We start from the raw sequence: 19225 nt of genomic DNA on the forward strand, positions 1-19225 counted from the left end.
ACTTCCTTCCTCCACATAGGTTCCTCTTTCAAATGTTAAAGATTACTAGATAAAACAGAGGAAAAACAGATGTTCTTCCATTCCTTTCCCACATCCAGGGGAAAAAGGCAATTTGGAGAACATCCTGATTAAGCTTGTTCTATGTAGGAACTCATCTCCTTTCAAAATTTTCTCCACAAGGTAAAACTCCACACTACCCCTTAGCATAGTTCCCATGACAACTAAATCTGGAACCAATGACAAGGAACTTAAATTCATAATATATGAGCAAAGGTTATGCTATCACTTGCATTGTCTTATTTCCACACTGTTTGCTTAAGATTAATAATAATAGCTACTTAGAAGTATTCTTTAGTCTAAGCATAATGAATAGTTTTTGTAAATGTGGCCTGAAATGAATTCATCAGGAATTTGATCAAGAAATTCTGTTAACTTTACCTATTAACAACCTTAAAATTCTCCTGGAGTCTTTATTCTTTCAGACTGAGTTTTGTTCAAAGTCTTCTTTTGCTGGGTATATAACATAATCCATCTTAGAACTGTAAACCTTCTTTTAAAGTGTGCAGGAAAATATGTACTGGCCAGGAGCCCAGGGCATCAAGAAGTCCATTTAATTCCAAAAACACTGTTATTAGGCTACATTACCATATTTTTGCCCTCCATCACTTTCTGTTTCATTTATAAAAAATTGTAAATGGTTAATAACATCAATATTGCTCTTTTCTGATATAACTACTATGACTATTTGAGATATCTTTATTTCTATTGAAACATCTTTCTATTACTTTCTAGAATGAGTCATTGAATTTTAAAATTCTCAAGATTTCATTTCAAGAATAAGGACAAATGTTTAGCCTAAAATATTTAAACTATAGATAAATTATAAAAAGCTTGATATCAATCCCAAAAGTGATATTTATTTATCATATAGGCACACCTATAGGTTAGGAATCTAAACTTTGTCATTATACTTTTATGTATTGCCAAAATTTTCTATTTGAACATGTATTGTTTATATTTTTAGATAATATTTTTTAGGAAAAATAAAGTTTAATCTTTAAAATTCAATTGTTTCTTCTTCTTGTACTTTTAAGAATATTATACTAAAGCCATAGGTATTCATAATTATGTTTTAAGTGAGACTACATGAACAGATAATTACACTCAGACCTCTCCTAATACACCTCATTTATGAAATGCTTCCAAACTTGTCATATGCATCGTTATTTTCTCCCACTATTTCTCTTTAATTATATTATCAGGATTTCTGACCTTAGATCCAGGCAAACTGCAGACTATGGCACTGAAAATGGAAGTAATATATTCTTTTATCTGTCAGATGAGGAAACCAAGAAACAGAAAGGTTAGTGACTTGTGTTGTATTTCTAGTTATAAGACGTTTAGGAATCTAGCCTCCTGTGTCTCTGTCCACGTATGCTTTGTCATTAATGAGTTCTGCTCATCATCCTTATGAGTGGTTTATGTTTCCTACCTGTTTTTGACCCACTAGAACCTTCAGATAATGAGTTATTTAATGAAAGATCCAAATCTCCTGGTTTTATAACAATTCCCTATACAATAGTAGCCTGAACACTGAGAATTCAGTGCATGTTAGTTTACTGAATATCTATACTCCTGCAGAAAGCAAAATACTTTTATAAGAGAAAGCAGAAAGACAAAAGTGGTGGTAGTAAGACTGTTCAGAATTGACTATGAAGAATTCAATATAAAGCAATTTTACAGACATAATTCTTAGGTACTAAATGCAATTTACCTGATGTAAAACCTTTCTGTAATGCACTAAGCATGGCAATTAAACAAAGATAGCGTATTTTCACACAAGTCAAAACTGATCTCAATAATGAGTTCTGGTAGGTGTTAGAGATTTCTTGTTACCCAAATCCATTGTTTCTTATGTAACCTAGCGGTCCAGTAAGGTCAGTTTGCCCAAAAGATCTAGATAAGACTCATGTGCATCCCCATATCATACCTGTGAAAGTCCAATGCCCTTCTCAAGGTACACGTAATTCCCCCTAGTGTGTATTCTCAACAAATTAAGCCAGCCTGAAATAAGGCCTATTAGCTTTTGTACTGAGGCAAGGCTTTGAAAGATATCCCGAGTATGAAGGTCTTTCCCTTAGCTATTCTAAATAGAATAAATAAAGATTTGCCTAAGCATTTTTTTCTATCTGTAGCATAAGATCTGAGAGCTGGGAATTAATAGACCCCAACCTACTTAGCCAGCAGAAAGTACTGTACTGCAGTTGTAAAAGTGTGGAATATTCCTTATTTAAATAGCATGGAAATGTTCATTACAAACATGAAGAATTTCTTGAATTTTCTTTTTTGATTAATTTTATTTTAGATAAAATAGTCACATATTCCTCACAAGTTGTTGTCCAATAAATGTTGCTAAGTGACTGAACAGTCTTGTGCCAGAAGAAATATAGTGTAGGAAGAAGCTTTCCAATTTCCACACCACTTTCAAGTGTGGCACTGCAAGCAAACAGCAATACTAAAACCTAAAAGTTCTCATCCTAGTGACTCCCAGACCATCCAAATTTCAAAGAAAATTAGTGAAGAGTTTTATGTTACATTTTTGCACACATACCCCTCTTCCCAAAATAGTAAGCGTCAAGTATAAATAAACAGATTGAACAATGATATTATGAGCATTCTGAAAAAACACAGCAGCTACTTCATGCTTCAGAAAAAAAAAAATTCAAAGATTGTGATTAAGTATGCTCAGAAAAACAAACAAATAAAACAACCAAAAATTCACTTCACATGAATTGTCTTCACCTACCTAGATCTTAATAACAAAAATTAAATTGTAAGCATCATATTTAATAACCAATATGATCATATTAAGGTGTTACATGGAACTACCATGAAATGATTAATGGCACTTATTGGTCTTCTTTCAATCCCTCTTGTGATGTCACAATAGAAAAATAATCATCAGAACTAATGGGGTCAATAATAATGTTATTACTTCATTAGGTTATTTCAGGTGGAAGCTGGAATGTGCCAAAATAGAAACACAGATTTGATACTTTGGAACACTTTGGGGCTCCTGCACCCAATGATAAGGCACTTCTTCATAAACATTTCAGTTTTACTCTGTCTCTTGGGCCCAATAAAAATTCTACTTCTTGTGAATTAAATAGTCCTCACCAAGCAATTATAGATTACACTTATCCCTTCCACATTGGGACTTTTCCCATCACAGTTTCATATATCTCAGGTTGGCATGAGAAATTAAATAAGAATTTGGGGGAAGTTTTATGGAAGCCACAGAAGACATGCCAAGGCCAGAAAAACTTTAGACAGCTAAAAAAGCATAAAATACATGTATAGTATTGAACAATACTTAGCCCAAATTTTACAATAAAGTATTGTAAACACCCCATAATGGAAAAAGAAAAAATTCAGATTTCTCTGGTATCAAGGGAGGGCCCAAAATCTTATGCAGATTTTCCATATGGCCAGGGTGCCATGTCCCTAACCCCTGTGATATGGAAGGAATAACTATGTTCTTCTTCCATTAGTGTTAAGAGAATAAAAAACAGATTATTTAACAATACTAAGACTTAAGATGCATTCATCTCTCTTTATATGAGAAATGATAGAATTTTTTTCATTTCTTTTATTTAAAGTAATAAAAATCATCTGAGATGAAAAGGTAGTCTATAGTTCTATCACAGTCTAGTTAGGAGTTCCAGATAGGCCTTGTATTTATAGTGACCTCACTAAATCTGATTATGGTATGAAGATTTTTCAAAATGACCAAATTGAAGCAAGAGTCATCATTAATTTTCCTAATTGTGGAATTAACACATGATTATTATAGGAAATTTTACAGAAGTATAGAACATAAAGAACAGAAATAAAAACCAACTACCCCAAACCCCTGATCTCACAACCCAGAGAAAGCTAGCTACTGTTAATATTTAGTCTTTTTTAAATCACATTTAACCCTTACATTTCTAATCTAATGTAAACTCATAGACCATCTATCAATTTTTATCACTTCTATTATTTTCTGCTTTAAACCTATGTGAAGTTTGCAAGGAACTATATATTTCCCTTGTGGCATACTTGGATTAGTTTGCATTTCAAGAGGAACCTTCATGTTTCCATTTTTATCTAAATCCTTCAAAGGGATTGATGATTAGATTGGATTTCTGTGTGTGTGTGTGTCGTGCACGCAAGCGTACATTTAGTGCTGGTGATTAGAGTTTCACAGGTGATAAATCTTCTTTTGCAGCCCTTCTTAACAGAGCACTGAGAAGTGAAATTTCTTTCTTCCAGATAGTTTTATTGACCATCTCATTCATCTGCTTCCAAAAAGGGGCTACTGATGGATAAAGGACACAAAGTGGCCAATCAGCCCTCAACAACCAAGTCCTTCTGCCTCTGAGAGTTTTCTGTCCAATACTAGAGCTGAGTTCTCAAAGCAAGCATCCAGGAGCTTTCATCTTTATGACCAATTGCCTATCAGATATTTGGTTTGTGTTTTATGAAATTAAACATATACAAGACAGCACCCAGCTCACTCTATGGTACAGATGAAAGTATGTGCACTATAGCTAAGAAAGAGGAATGCTATTTAGCTTATTGGCTATAATGTAGAATAGAGATCATACTCCAAAAATATCATCATAATAGGTCAACGTAAAGTAGTGTTCAAACGGCTTGAGGGTATACCAATAAGAACGGGCTGTACTATTTTGGTTTAACATAGAACACTCAGTGAACTCCACTTCAATGTCATGTTGTCAGTCAACTCAAAGGAACATTATTTAAACAGTCATATGCATTATTGTATTTTTATGGGTACATTTGACTATATTGTCTATTATATCACAGTGTCTTTTTATATCATGCATTGTCTGTAATATTATATGGAAGAAATATCTGTCCAGTCTCACATCCAGAAACCCTTCCATTATCTTCTCATTAACAGTTGTCTGTATTAAACTTACTAACATATCAGCTTAGTGTATCATGATTCCCACTTAGGACAGCTTTAAGAAAGTTAGAGCTAAATGTATGGCCCACATCTAATAACTGTGTAAGACCTATGATGTACATTTCTGCCTGTGTTCTATAAATCCCTGCTTTTATTATCTTTCAATCCTTATTTTTCCTTTTCCCTATTATATAGCTGTTTATTTTAATCAATTTCATTTTACCCACTATTATAAGCAGCCTCAAGTTCTTTGCAGAACAAGTAAATACAAATTAATAATGTTTAGTTTATTAAGATTAAAATTTAAAGGGAATTTTTTCTGTTTTATCTAATCTCTTTAACAATATGTATGCACACATATATTTTAATGCTCATTGAATTTGTACAAGAATAAAGCCACACTTAAAACTGTTAATAGTATTTTTCTTATCTGCAATTTTTACTGAATAAGGCAACAAAAACAAAAAAAAATCCTTTTTTTTTAGTGCAAAGACTTAAAGATTTTTCAAGCGAATGTAAGAAATAAGATAAAAAGATTTCTAAAGGGGATACAAATTAATAAGCTGTAAGAACCTTTACTAATCCAGTATAGAAAATGACTTCTTAAGAAATCTGTTGATAATTCACTTTTCATAACTGTCCAGTTTGCTCAATAGTAGTTGTATTAGTTCCAAAGTAAATCACCACTCTGTACCATGTTTTCAGTGTTTGGTTTATAAGTAAGCATTTGAAATGTTTGTGAATATACTTATCAGAGCATCAACACGTGGCATAATGATTTTTTCCCTTCAGATAATATTATGAATGTGTCAGCATGAGCAAAGGAATTACACAGTACATTATGCATAGGGGTTGGTCAGCATTACTTTCACTCTGTTCTGCTTAGGAAACAAAGTTAAGATTATGTAAATTAAAACACTTTGTCATTCTTTTATTTCCTTACTCAGTCCTATAGTCCTGAGATTCTAGTTACTTCTGCAAAAGTAAAATCAAGGAAAGATTTGGTTCTATAGACACTTAGGCATTTATTTAAAAAATAGACGGAATATTCCAATTATTTAGGAAAGCATGAAATATTAAGTGAAATGAATGTAAGCAATATTGCAGAATTTATTATAGCATTTTATAGAGAGAGGCATCTTTAAAAGTGATTTAATCCAGGACTCTTACCTTGTAGATGAAGTTTGTTGGCCACGAAACTAAATGATTTTCTCCAGGGTCATAAAGTGCTAGAATTAGGTGATAATCCAGACCTTCTGATCACTCAAATCTGTAGGTAAATTATCACTCCCTCTTTGAGAAAAATGTTTTGCCAACCTTCCATAATAACTTCTAATCACAGATAATATTTGTTTTTAATCACATTTACATATTCTCTCAAAAAATTATTCTAAATGTGCAGCATCCTATAGCCACAAAGAAAAAAATATCACAATTTCTTGGGACATTGGTGTTCATTTGAATCTTTCTCCACATCTAATTAGTGATACTCATGAATTTTCCACTCTCATAAGAAACTTCAATAACTTATATGGCATGGACATGGGATGGGAATTAATTATAGAAAAAGATACTCAAAGAGATAACCAACTAACCAACTTTGTATTGATATTTTAACAGACTGTTTAACCTTTCATTGATTCTAACAATTCACTGGTAGATTTTGAAGGACTTTCTGTAACTATATGATAATTGTGCACATGATTTCCAAGCTTTATAACACATTTCTTTTTTAACTTTTTAATTGTACTTGTAAAGACCTGTATTGCACTGTTTAATACAAATGGTAATGACTGCTCTTTGTCTTTTCCCTAATGTTAGGGACATGATGCTAGTATGCCACTGGTACATGTGATATTTGCTCTAATTTCTGTTGATGTTTTTCTTTTAGGTTGTGGAAGGTCCATTGATAATAAGTGCAAACTGTTACCACATGCTATTTTCATCTGTTAGTGTTTCCATAAAAATTTTGTTTTTGATAAGTATTTTGTAAGTATAATAAACTTAAAAAAAATACTAATATGAACTAAAGTCTAGTTACTTCAAGAAGTCATTTGGTAGCAAATGACAGAAAAGTTAATTGATCAAACATGATTATCTTGATTCATGTAACCTGATTGTCCAGAGATATTTTCAGGCATAGCTAGATACAGAGAATAAAACATTGACACAAGGATTCTTTTGCTTTTTGCTATTGCATTCTCTCTACTGCTCTGCCTTAGCAAACTTCTCATATAGGCTCCCTCCACATGGTAGAAAGATGCTGCTTAAAATTTTTGCCTTATATGTTATCCAAACAGAAAACACAGTTGGAATTGGGGGGGGGGAGGGAAGTGAGACTTTCTTTCCAATAGTTCCAACAAAAGTCCTATAATGTATCCTCCAGGGCTCTAATTGAATCACCTATTCACACCTGAATTAATCACTGGAATTTGATGCTTTGATGGCTCACTCCTGGCCACATGATCCTTCTTATAGCAAGGTTTGAATCAACCTCACTCAAAACACAAGGAGGGTGAATGGGAAAGTGGTGGTATCTGTGGAAAGCAAGAAAGCTTTTTCAAGAAGGAGAAATGAATGTTGAGCAAGCAAAAACTCACAGATATCTTTCGCAGTGTACATGTTAAGCTGTGATAGCTTGGAAACTACTTAAATTAAAATAACTAATATGGGTATTGCTCCAGGGAAATAACTTTGGGGGCTCTTTTCCTTACTGCCTTTGTTTTCCCCATTAAGGAATTGCTGTGGATAGATTGTTTTCTAGAACACTGACTAGAACATATTAAAATAATGGGGGTACCTTTACATGGGCAAGATCCTCTCTCACCACAGAATTCTCTTTTGTCCAAGGGAAAGAAATGGTACATGACAGATCAGTTTTCAAAGTTAGGGGAGACCCTAGTTTTTCTCACACTTTCTCTCCATGTTCTCATTGTTCAATTTCTCATGTTACTACCTTAAATAATAACAGATAAGAGTTAAGCAAAGGTATTGACATTATAGTGGAGGGGAAGTTTGGAAAAAGAGCAATCTTCATAAAAGAGATAGAAACAATTTAGACCTAACTAGCTTAAGAAAAGGGGGTGTTCCACATGATCCATTCCCCATCTTTTGTAGACTGGAATAGTTACCAGCTCTTCACTCTCTCCTTATAGTAGAGTTATACATTCACACACTTTGCCATGTGGACTTGCCATGCTTCTCTCTTGGGGTGGAATATTCTCTCCTCTCACACTGATTTTAGGCTTGGCTAATATGACTGCTTTAGTCAATGCTATGTAAGTGCGTACATCTATCAGAGGCTTTTTTTTTTAAGATTTATTTATTTATTTATCTCCCCTTCTCTCCCCCCCTCCCCTGCCCCAGTTGTCTGTTCTCTGTGTCTATTTGCTGTGTATTCTTTGTCTGCTTCTGTTGCTGTCAGCAGCATGGGAATCTGTGTTTCTTTTTGTTGCATCATCTTGTTGTATTAGCTCTCTGTGTGTGCAGCACCATTCCTGGGCAGGCTGAACTTTCTTTCACGCTGGGCGGCTCTCCTTAAGGGGCGCACTCCTTGCATGTGGGGCTCCCCAACATGGAGACACCCCTGCATGGCAGGGCACTCCTTGTCCGCATCAGCACTGCATGTGGGCCAGCTCCACATGGGTCAAGGAGGCCCAGAATTTGAACCGCGGACTTCCCATGTGGTAAACGGACACCCTAACCACTGGGCCAAGTCTGCTTCCCTATCAGGGGCTTTAAATTAGCTTCCACAGCTTGGCTTATGATGTTATGTTTGCTGTCTATCATCAGCTCTTGCCTGGGTCACAGAATGAGATTAATGTGGAACAAAAATAAGCCTTACTAACAGACTGAAGAGAAGCACCCAGGCAACCTCTAGACCTGCAAGCAAGGATAAAGGTTCTTCTCATAAGTCACCAGTATTTCTGGGTTGGTTTTTAGGTAGGTTTATCAGAGCAAAACTGGCTAAAACAACATATTGCTCAAGTTGTCTACATAGCAATATATGGCCAAAGATAAATATTTTAAAAATGTAAGAGTTAAGCAAAGGTGTTAAAACATTAGAGCCATGATTCGTATGGTCTCAGTCTTAGTTTGCCATACTGCTATGGCAAATACTACATAAAGTGTTGGCTTAAACAACAGGAATTTACTAGCTCACAGTTTCATAGGCTAGAAATCTTGCTTCCTTTCCAGGTCAGTAGTGTTCTTGGGCTGTTTTACCATAATGCTTTTTTTTTTTCCTTCTAAATCAGAATTTTATTTATTTTTTTATTTTTATTTTTTTTAACGTTACATTAAAAAATATGAGATCCCCATATACCCCCCACCCCCCTCACCCCACTCCTCCCCCCATAACAACAACCTCCTCCATCATCATGAGACATTCATTGCATTTGGTGAATATATCTCTGGGCATCGCTGCACCTCATGGTCAATGGTCCACACTCTCCCCCAGTCCATGCAGTGGGCCATGGCAGGACACACAATGTCCAGCATCTGTCCCTGCAGCACCACCCAGGACAAGTCCAAGTCCTGAAAACGCCCCCACATCACATCTCTTCCTCCCACTCCCTACCCCCAGTAGCCACCATGGCTACTTTCTCCACACCAAGGCCACATTTTCTTCAATTACTAACCACAACAGTTCATGAATAGAATATCAGTAAGTCCACTCTAATCCATACTCTATTCCTGTATCATAATTCTTTGAGGTCCTTGGCTTGAACCTCTTCTCTCCATTACAAGGTGATGTCTTCTCCTTTCTTCCAAGTTCCCACTGACTTCCAGCTTCCATTTCCACTGTAAGGCTGTCTCAGACTCTGGCTTCTGGTGTCTTTCTCTTTATAAGGCCTCCAGTAATCCAGATTAAGAAAAAACCTCATTCAGTTGGACCACACCTTAATTTAAAATAACATCTTGAAAGCATCCTATTTACCATGGGTTTACATACACAGGAAAGTGAATAATTAACAGGTCTAAATTTGGGTACAAATTCCAATCTACCAGTCTCGTTCCAGTGCAGTGCTTTGGTATTAAAATTAAAAATCTCAAAGACTAAATTGGTTCAAATTATCTCATGCCCTTTATTTGCATCTTTATTTGAATATCTTCAACAATTTAAGGTTGATATATTAATCATTGTAGTGTTTTGTTTTTTTTTCAGTTTGGCCAGTAGTTTATTAAGAAAAGGAAAGAAGAGAAATGGGAGAAAATAACAGATCATGGGCATTAAGAAAATGAGAGAAGAAAAAGTAAGATTATGGGTCCCAGGTAGACAGGAAAAGGGCTAAAAAGGGTAAAAAGAGCTGATTTACATACTACAAGTCCCTATTCCAGATTACTTACGTGCTAATCTGGGAAAGAAAGGGCAAAACAGCCAAAACTGGGCTGGTTTGGCTTCCCGGTTTTGCTTTCTGTTGTTGTTGTTTTTATTTATTTATTATTTAACTCATTTTTTAAAATATTACATTCAAAAAATATGAGGTCACCATGTATCCCCTACCTCCTCACCCCACTACTCCCGCCATAGCAGCATTCTCCTCCATCATCAAGACAAATTCATTGCATTTGGTGAATATATCTCTGAGCATCACTGCAGCTCATGGTCAATGGTCCACATCATAGCCCACACTCTCCCACGTTCCATCCAGCGGGTCATGGGAGGACCTACAATGTCCAGTAATTGTCCCTGCAGCACCACCCAGGACAACTCCAAGTCCCAAAAATGCCTCCACATCTCATCTCTTCCTCCCATTTCCCACACCCAGCAGCCACCATGGCTACTTTTTCCACACCAATGCCACATTTTCTTCGATTACTAACCACAACAGTTCATGAATAGAATATCAGTAAGTCCACTCTAATCCATATTCTATTCCTCCATCCTGTGGACCTTGGATTGGTTGTGTCCATTCCACATCTCTGTCAAGAGGGGGCTTAGAATCCACATGGATGCTGGATGCAATCCTCCTGCTTTCAGTTGTAGGCACTCTTGGCTCCATGGTGTGGTGGTTGATATTCTTCAACTCCATGTTAGCTGAGTGGGGTAAGTCCAATAAGCCAGAGTGTAGGAGCTGAAATCTGTTGAGGCTCAGGACCTGGCTATCATAAGGTCAGTCCAGAGATTCAGATCCCCTAGGTATATCTTAAACCCCAGCACCAACTACAATTCTGGTAAAGTAACAGGAAAGGCTTGTGAAAAGAGATCACATCTGAGTCCAGCTCCTTCACACAGAAACACCAACTCCAAAGAAGGACCAACTGACATGGCAGTTTATTCTGCTCCTTTGCTAATGTCAGGGGAGGAATTCCAGTTGTTTGCTATTTTGATTGGTTATCCTACCCATCAATCCCCCGGGAGGGCCCAATGATAAGGCTCCTTTGTTGTGGAATTTAAGAGAAGTTCAATTAATTGAGTATAGAGAGGCCAGGACTCAGGAATGATTTTGAGAAGGAAAAAATGGTTTATTGACGGCCGGCCGGACTCGGGAGCTTTCAGTTTGAATCCCGAGCCCCGAACAAGATTTTCAAACGTCTTTTATACAGAGAGGAAAGGCCAAAGGTCCCTTTGTTTCAGTTCTCAATAGGCTTCAATTAGCATATATCTCTTCCACATCTTAGGTAAGCTTTTAGCAAGGACTCCAGACATTTTAGATAAGCCTTGGTTTTTGCATTTCCCCTAAATACTTAAAGTTTATAGCCCTTGCTTTGTTAAACATTTCCTGGGACTGGAGCCTGCTGGTCCCTAAGAGCAGGACTGCAGCCTCTTACCGTTTCACACCCACAAGTCAAACAACTTAGTTATTTCTGAAGAGACACAAGTCAAACAGCTTAGTTATTTCTGAAGAGACAAAGAGCCTTCCACCCATAGCCCACATCATTCCCCCCTTTCTGCCAAAGATTAACTTGCTAAGCTTTGGCATAATTATTGTTGGAGCTATGAGGTGGATGGCTGTTTGTTGTCTTGACTGATTATTTATCAGTCTTTAGTACAGCATCCAGGACCGTTTTTAGAAGTTTAGAACTTTTCATTCTGGACAGCAGAATCTTGGGCAGGGGCCTCCTGCAGTTATTCTGCTGCCACTGGCACTCACGTGGATTTCCAGTCAGGTTCCAGACCCATCTATTACTTTTCTTTTACTCTTAAAGAGTTTACACCTTTAATTTAAAAGGGGTGCTGAAGGGAGACGATCTCTTTTCTGTAACTGCTTCCTGCTGGCCATGGGCTGTAGTCATTGCCTAATAAGGTGTAAAACTCTTAATTTATTCTAACTGGAGGAAGATGGATCTGGCATTCTGTACGAAGTTGGATGAAGTTTTCATATGGTTAATAAGATGTTCACTCTGAAAGAAACAAACTTAATTAAAAATTTGGAATACCCGTTTTTTTAAAAGAGGACACATTGGATTACAGAGGTAGACAAGGTTAGGTGCCTATAAAGATGGCACTCCTTAAAAGCTGGTGGGAACAGCATATATTCTTTTTTAAGTTATCCATCTTTAGAGAGAAATTGCAACAGACACTTAGCTTTGTCTGAAGACACATTCCAAGCTGTTCAATGATTGACACTCATTCGCTCTGTCAGATGCTCCTGGTGAACTGGCACTCCTTGGGCAACTGGCTTCACGCAGGATTAGAACACTAATTTGGAAATACTCTTAGTTTTCACCTGTGGGAGTGATCAGAACTACAGAATAAAGATTTTTACACCTTGGTTTTCATTGTACAATTTCTAGCAATTTTGACTTGTTCAATAGGTGACTCACCATCAGCAAGCAAGCCTCACTTTTGCTAACTTGAGACTGGCTGAGACTGCCACCTTATTCTATAGACATGTTATTAACTGTTTAGAAAATGATTTTACCAGGAATTTAACATGTCTAATATACTTCTGCACTTGATCCAAAATAGAAAAGATAACATTACAATTATTAGGCATATATTTAGTACAGGATAAAAGTACAGCACTTAATATTAACTAATGTATTACTTAATGCATAAGGATTCAGAGTTGCCATTATTAGTTTTGAGTTTCAGGTTTGTAATACTTTACATGTTATCTCTCCATGAAAGCAGGCCATAATGCCAATTGTGTTTAAGTTTTACTTACAGTCTCCTGGTATCATGGCTCCACTTAGCATGTTCTTCAACGCAGTGAGCAAGTTGCAGCATCCTTCCAGTATTCCAGAGATTTTCCAGTATTCTACTAGCCTGGTGCATAGTGCTCTCTGGCACCATGGAACAGTGCCAGTCTGGAGGCGATATCCATTGTACACTTGTACCGAGTCATTATTGGCTGCAGGAGCTTGAAACTGCAATATAGTTTCCATCGACTTCAGGAGCAGAACCAGAGACTGATATAGCACATATTTTTAATTGAGGGGTCAGTGACCAGCCTAGCCAATAACTCACATGGAGAGGCCACCTGTAATGTATACAAGGCCTGGTTCGAATGCACAAGAGTTTGACAATGTTAAAGTTTATTCCTTGTTTTATATATATTTTAAACAACTTAACGCAATACATATATCAAATGACTATTTACTTACACAATTTTACTATGAAGATAACAGTAGGTGCTTTACTTTAGTAATAGAGGAAAAATATTATTTTTCATTGTTAGAATGAAAACAATTTTTCCAATAGAATCAAGACAACTTTTTATTACCATTTACTTAAATGTGTATTTTGCAGTGGCCTTCAGACAGGTTTATTATTATGAAGTTATTTCTGCTACCAATACCAATCTAAGTTTCTTTAGTTAACAATAACTTCTACAACTAGAACTATTTAAACATTTTCAGTTTGGAAGATGTTTTACAAACTCTTTATAATTGACTATAACCACATTGACTAGCCACCTCATGTTTAAATAAACTTACTAAATTACAATTACCAATGAAAGAAATTTACTCTCTATTTAAGAGAGCATATCTACAATCTTTTCCCTTTAGCCTAATTTCACCAATGTGAACTTACAATTTTCACTTACAATTTTCATTACTGTAAAGATTTTGTACATATGTTAATTTAGTTTATAAATTAACTATGGGAGATTACACTCAAGTTAAATAAAATTGAAACCATAATAGTTTATGCAAGGAATGTTCTCTTTTTCCCTTACAGGAAGCTAAAAACTTCTTTTCTTTAAGTTATGAAAATTATTAATTTAAAAGCATAACTGATTACCAGGTTTTAAAACACATGCATACTGACTTCCAGGTTTCAAAACACATTACACAATTACTTAATTTTTTAAAATCATAACCCAGGAAAGATCTCTCCATAGTTTTTATGGACTTTCCTTTACTTACTGAAATTTGTTAATAGAGCCACTAATTACCTTATTTTGTTGGAAAGAAATCTTCTGGAAGAAAATAAGGCTCACCAGATTGTGGAGAAGAAAATACTTTATTCTCAATCTTGCAAGAAGGGGCGCAGAGCCAGATATGGCTGGTGCCCCGAACAAAGAAAAATGACACAATTTATACCCCTAAGCCTAGCATGCAAGCTCTTCCTGTTTTTCCATAGATTGGATACTTCAGAAGTTACAGCTTATCTGAGATTTAACTTTCCCACGCAAAAGTTTGATTTAACTGCTTCTTCTATCACATTCCAACCATTTTAGTTTTTACCTGCTCCCCCCCTTTGTCAAATAAGGAATAGAATTTAGTGCTGAAATGGCACCGACTTAGTTAGCTCCTTCTTGGGCATCCTTCCACTGCCCATAGGACTGGCCTAAACTGGTCTCCTCCACTGCTGTCCAACCCGGGAGTGGGAGACTGAGGCAGCAGGCCGCCGGGTTACATCAACATTTTTCTTCTGTGAAAATTAACCTAATCTTTGTTTTGTTTTGTTTTGTTTTGTTTTCCAATTTATGGCTGACAAAGGTTTAAACTGGGAAATTACCAGGCAAACTGATTCTTAATTCCCTAGCCTAGTAGATAGGTTTAATCTGCCACACCTAGTCTTGCCTTAAAAGCTCTTGCAAAGAGGAGGCCCTTTCCCAATTGTTTCCATAATCAGATTTCTATGACTTTCTCATCCTGCTTAGTTCAATTTGGGCTTTAAGAATATTTATAAATATAACTGCATATTTAACCTCAACAATTTGAGCAAATAGGCAGACATGAATAGTTTGGCACAACAACATGACTTTAGTTACTTTAAACTTTTCAAAGACTTTTGAAACTCTTCTTAATTTGCACTATGACCATGCAGTTTACCACAAGAATTTTCTTTCTTACTTAATGGATTGTAATAACCAAAATGTTCTCAATGCCTTAGCACCATTTTGTTTTAGAACTTTATATTTTACTTTGAAATTAGCAGAATTTTGGATAAGTAACAAGATTAATTTTATATATATTTACTGAGGCTATTTGAAGCCTCAGGGAGACAGACTGCTTTCTCTCATGAATTGCCACTCTTAGGAACACTGACCGTCAAGGCAGGAGACTTCTCCCCCTCCACCCCCCTTTTGATTTTGGAGATAATAAAACTCCAGTGGCCATTTAACCTTATTCTATCAGGCAGCCATTTATTTAGTTTACACTTGAATTCATGAGAGAAAGGGTTACTAATACCAGAAGAGGAGACAGTGATGTCCCAGCTCTTCTCAATTATGAAATAACCATAGGCAAAGGCAAAGGGTGAGGTTAGGCTTGAAGTAACCATAAACAAAGGAAAGGTTAGTGTAGAATTTACACTTAAATAATAGTTTCAGGCTAAATTCACCCAGCTATAATCTCAGTTATTGTCTTTCCACTGTTTTACAATATAAATGCATTTATAAATGATTTTAACTCTTAGTTACAGTTTTTATTAATTTTTTTTAAAATCTATTCATTTTATAACACCTTTAAATACCTTTCATTCAACTTATAACATATTAAATGAACTTAACCATTACTTTAATTTTTCCTTTAAAGTGAAAGAATAAATCTCTTGCAGTTAGTTTGAAATAAAAGGCTACTTTTCAGGATTTGATTTCTAGAACATAAAATGTTCTTTTAAAAGAACTCTTCTTCAAACATTGAGGATATGATGAGGTTAAAGCACAAGAAGCTATTGATAAAAGATTTTCTTTGTATATTGATCTTATTTAATTTTAATCATAAAAATTTCCCTTCCACAAACCTTCTACACCTTCAGTATTCATTCAGGTTCTGTCCCACACTCTACTCTTTCTAATAATCAATCATTTTATCTTAGGACAAAATCATCTTCTGTTTCCTTAACAATAAAAACACACTCCATATATCCCACATACTAAGTTACCAGGCAAACTTCTTACAACATATAATTGCCATTAATACTAAACAAGTTTGTTAAAATAATGAATTTTTTTTTCACTTTAAATACTTAGTAGCATGCAATACTAGAAACAGTTTTTTTGGAAGCAAGTTGGCAGGGGAGATTGGCTGCCGAAAAAGTTTGTTATAAAATTGCCTTTTATTATTATTATTATCAATTCAGTTTTGTTAAATAATGACTTTCTGCAATTAGCCACTTAAATACCTTAAACAATGCTTTGTAAAACTTTTATAATTATTTATACCCTTAATACAAAGTTTACCTTCACAGAACACATTCTCTTACTTAAGGTTACTACAATACCTTCTAAGAACCTGAGCAGAATGCAAACGTATTTTGGCTTTGACACCCTAAGGAGGGAACTTTACTGCATTTATTCTGATTCTGCTTTTCACTTCCTTCACTTCCCCCCCTTCCAGGCAGTCGGGTGCACAACAAACAGGAATGCGGCTTATGAATAGAAGGGTGGACTCACTGGAAAGGGGCAAGCCGCTCCCCCCTTTCCAGCTTTCAGCCAAAATGGGCAGACAGAACCTACTCAAATTTGGCAACTCTCCCAGGAACCCAGCCGCCCTGACTGGGACATTCCCAACAGACTTGGGTGCTTGGCTCGGACACAGATGGCCTCCAAGCCCCAGCAAAGGGCCAGACCAGAGACAAGACACCAGAACATGCACAAACATCTAGACTCCGCAAACATCCAGACTCCTCAGCTTTTGCCCCAGAATCATTTCACCCCCTTGCCAATGGCAAGGGAGGGCTCCAGCTCAGCTGTAATTCTACTTCATGTAAGGACACAACTCCAACACTAACATTGAGCTGACACAGACAGAAGCACAAAGGTCACTAATCTGACTCACAAGTTTATATATTTATTTTCACCACGGCTGCCCCCACAGCCATCACAAACCTCAGAACACTTAACATTTGGTATAAAGCAAATTCATTCACAAATTAGCACCATAACAAAAGATTTCAGCTAGACTTTTTCACTGTTTAAACTTTACACCCAGACCAAGCTCCACCAGAAAAGCCGATCCATTTTCCTGTAACCAAGTTTTGTTTTCCTTAATCTAGACCAATTTCCAGGATATTAGGACTCGAACCTATAAATACCCTTCCTATTAAAATCGAGACTCCACTCCTTTAGTGGATATAAGACCAGTACCAGATTCTAACATGCAGTTAGACAAACCCAAAACACCAGGGCTTTTCCCCGGTTTTCCTCCTTTTCCCAAGCCTAGAGAGAACGGCTTCCCCCCAGCCTTCTGGGGCTACTAGGGTTCTCTCGGGAGGTGATCAGCCTCCCCTTCCTAGCAATTAAAGCTAGGGCCTTCCAGACTCTGCTCACCCGGGGAGTCTTACCTTCTTCCCTGTTCGGAGCTCTTTTTCGTTCCCAGAATCTTTCTCTTCAGACCTTCCATTGCCCCTTGATTTTGTCGGGAAGATTCTGGTGGAGCCCACATCTTTTCTGGATTAAATTTAATCCAGGGGCGCCCAGATTTGGGGTTCACCCGAGTCCTCCCGGCTTCCTCGGGGATTTGGAAGGGGCAGCAAAATGCTACCGTCTCTGGCCTTCATTTTTATCCCTTCGTGGTTGCCATTAATGTTGTGGAATTTAAGAGAAGTTCAATTAATTGAGTATAGAGAGGCCAGGACTCAGGAATGATTTTGAGAAGGAAAAAATGGTTTATTGACGGCCGGCCGGACTCGGGAGCTTTCAGTTTGAATCCCGAGCCCCGAACAAGATTTTCAAACGTCTTTTATACAGAGAGGAAAGGCCAAAGGTTCCTTTGTTTCAGTTCTCAATAGGCTTCAATTAGCATATATCTCTTCCACATCTTAGGTAAGCTTTTAGCAAGGACTCCAGACATTTTAGATAAGCCTTGGTTTTTGCATTTCCCCTAAATACTTAAAGTTTATAGCCCTTGCTTTGTTAAACATTTCCTGGGACTGGAGCCTGCTGGTCCCTAAGAGCAGGACTGCAGCCTCTTACCGTTTCACACCCACAAGTCAAACAACTTAGTTATTTCTGAAGAGACACAAGTCAAACAGCTTAGTTATTTCTGAAGAGACAAAGAGCCTTCCACCCATAGCCCACATCACCTTGAAACTATTCAGGCTTTTCCTTGATCCTGAATGAAATCCCATTCTGAATGGGGAATTCTCTGGAGGTTCTTCCCACAGTCATTTTGTGGGGTATCCATGGCCATGTGTTTTCTGCCAGTCCCAGATCTGTCTATTCCTTAATCTAGAGTATTTTTAATATACTCTATTTCGTTTTTGTTTTTTCTTTCTTCTCATTGCTGCAGCTTGCCTCAAATTTCTTTCAAGTTCTATTCCTTTCAAACTTCTGCTACTCCCCAAACCAATGCTTTGAATCCTTATCCTACATTCTATTGCCTTTCCAGTTTACCTTATAAGCAGCAAAGACCTGACAGATTTGGCAAAAAAGAATCTCTCGGGAGAATTTGCTGTAATTGAATAGGTCAAACCAGAATGTTCTTTATCTGGCAGAGGAGAAACTGCCACACTTTCCCATAAGCTTTCCTTGAGAACCACATAGGAAGAAGTGATTAGTCATATTCAGTATTGGGCATTTTTGTTTTCCCTATTCTGTCTGTGTCAGTCACCATATATCATCTTAATAAGCTTTTTAAAAATTTCAAGTCATTTTCTTTTGGTTTGTATATTCATGTATTTTACTTATAATTATAAAAATAAAGACATAAGAAATTAAGCAATACAAAGTTGTAAAAAGGAAATGCAAATACTCTTAACTCCTTTCCTCCAATCCCATCTTTCCTGAAGTAGTATTCAATGTTAAGTTCTTTGAAATATTTTTCTATGCTCATACAAACACATTATGACTTTCTATTTGTTTTTCTACAAAATGAACCCTATTACATACTTCCATAAGACCTGCCTTT

The sequence above is a fragment of the Dasypus novemcinctus genome, chromosome 7 (assembly GCF_030445035.2).
Source record: "Dasypus novemcinctus isolate mDasNov1 chromosome 7, mDasNov1.1.hap2, whole genome shotgun sequence".
Taxonomy (NCBI): Eukaryota; Metazoa; Chordata; class Mammalia; order Cingulata; family Dasypodidae; genus Dasypus; species Dasypus novemcinctus.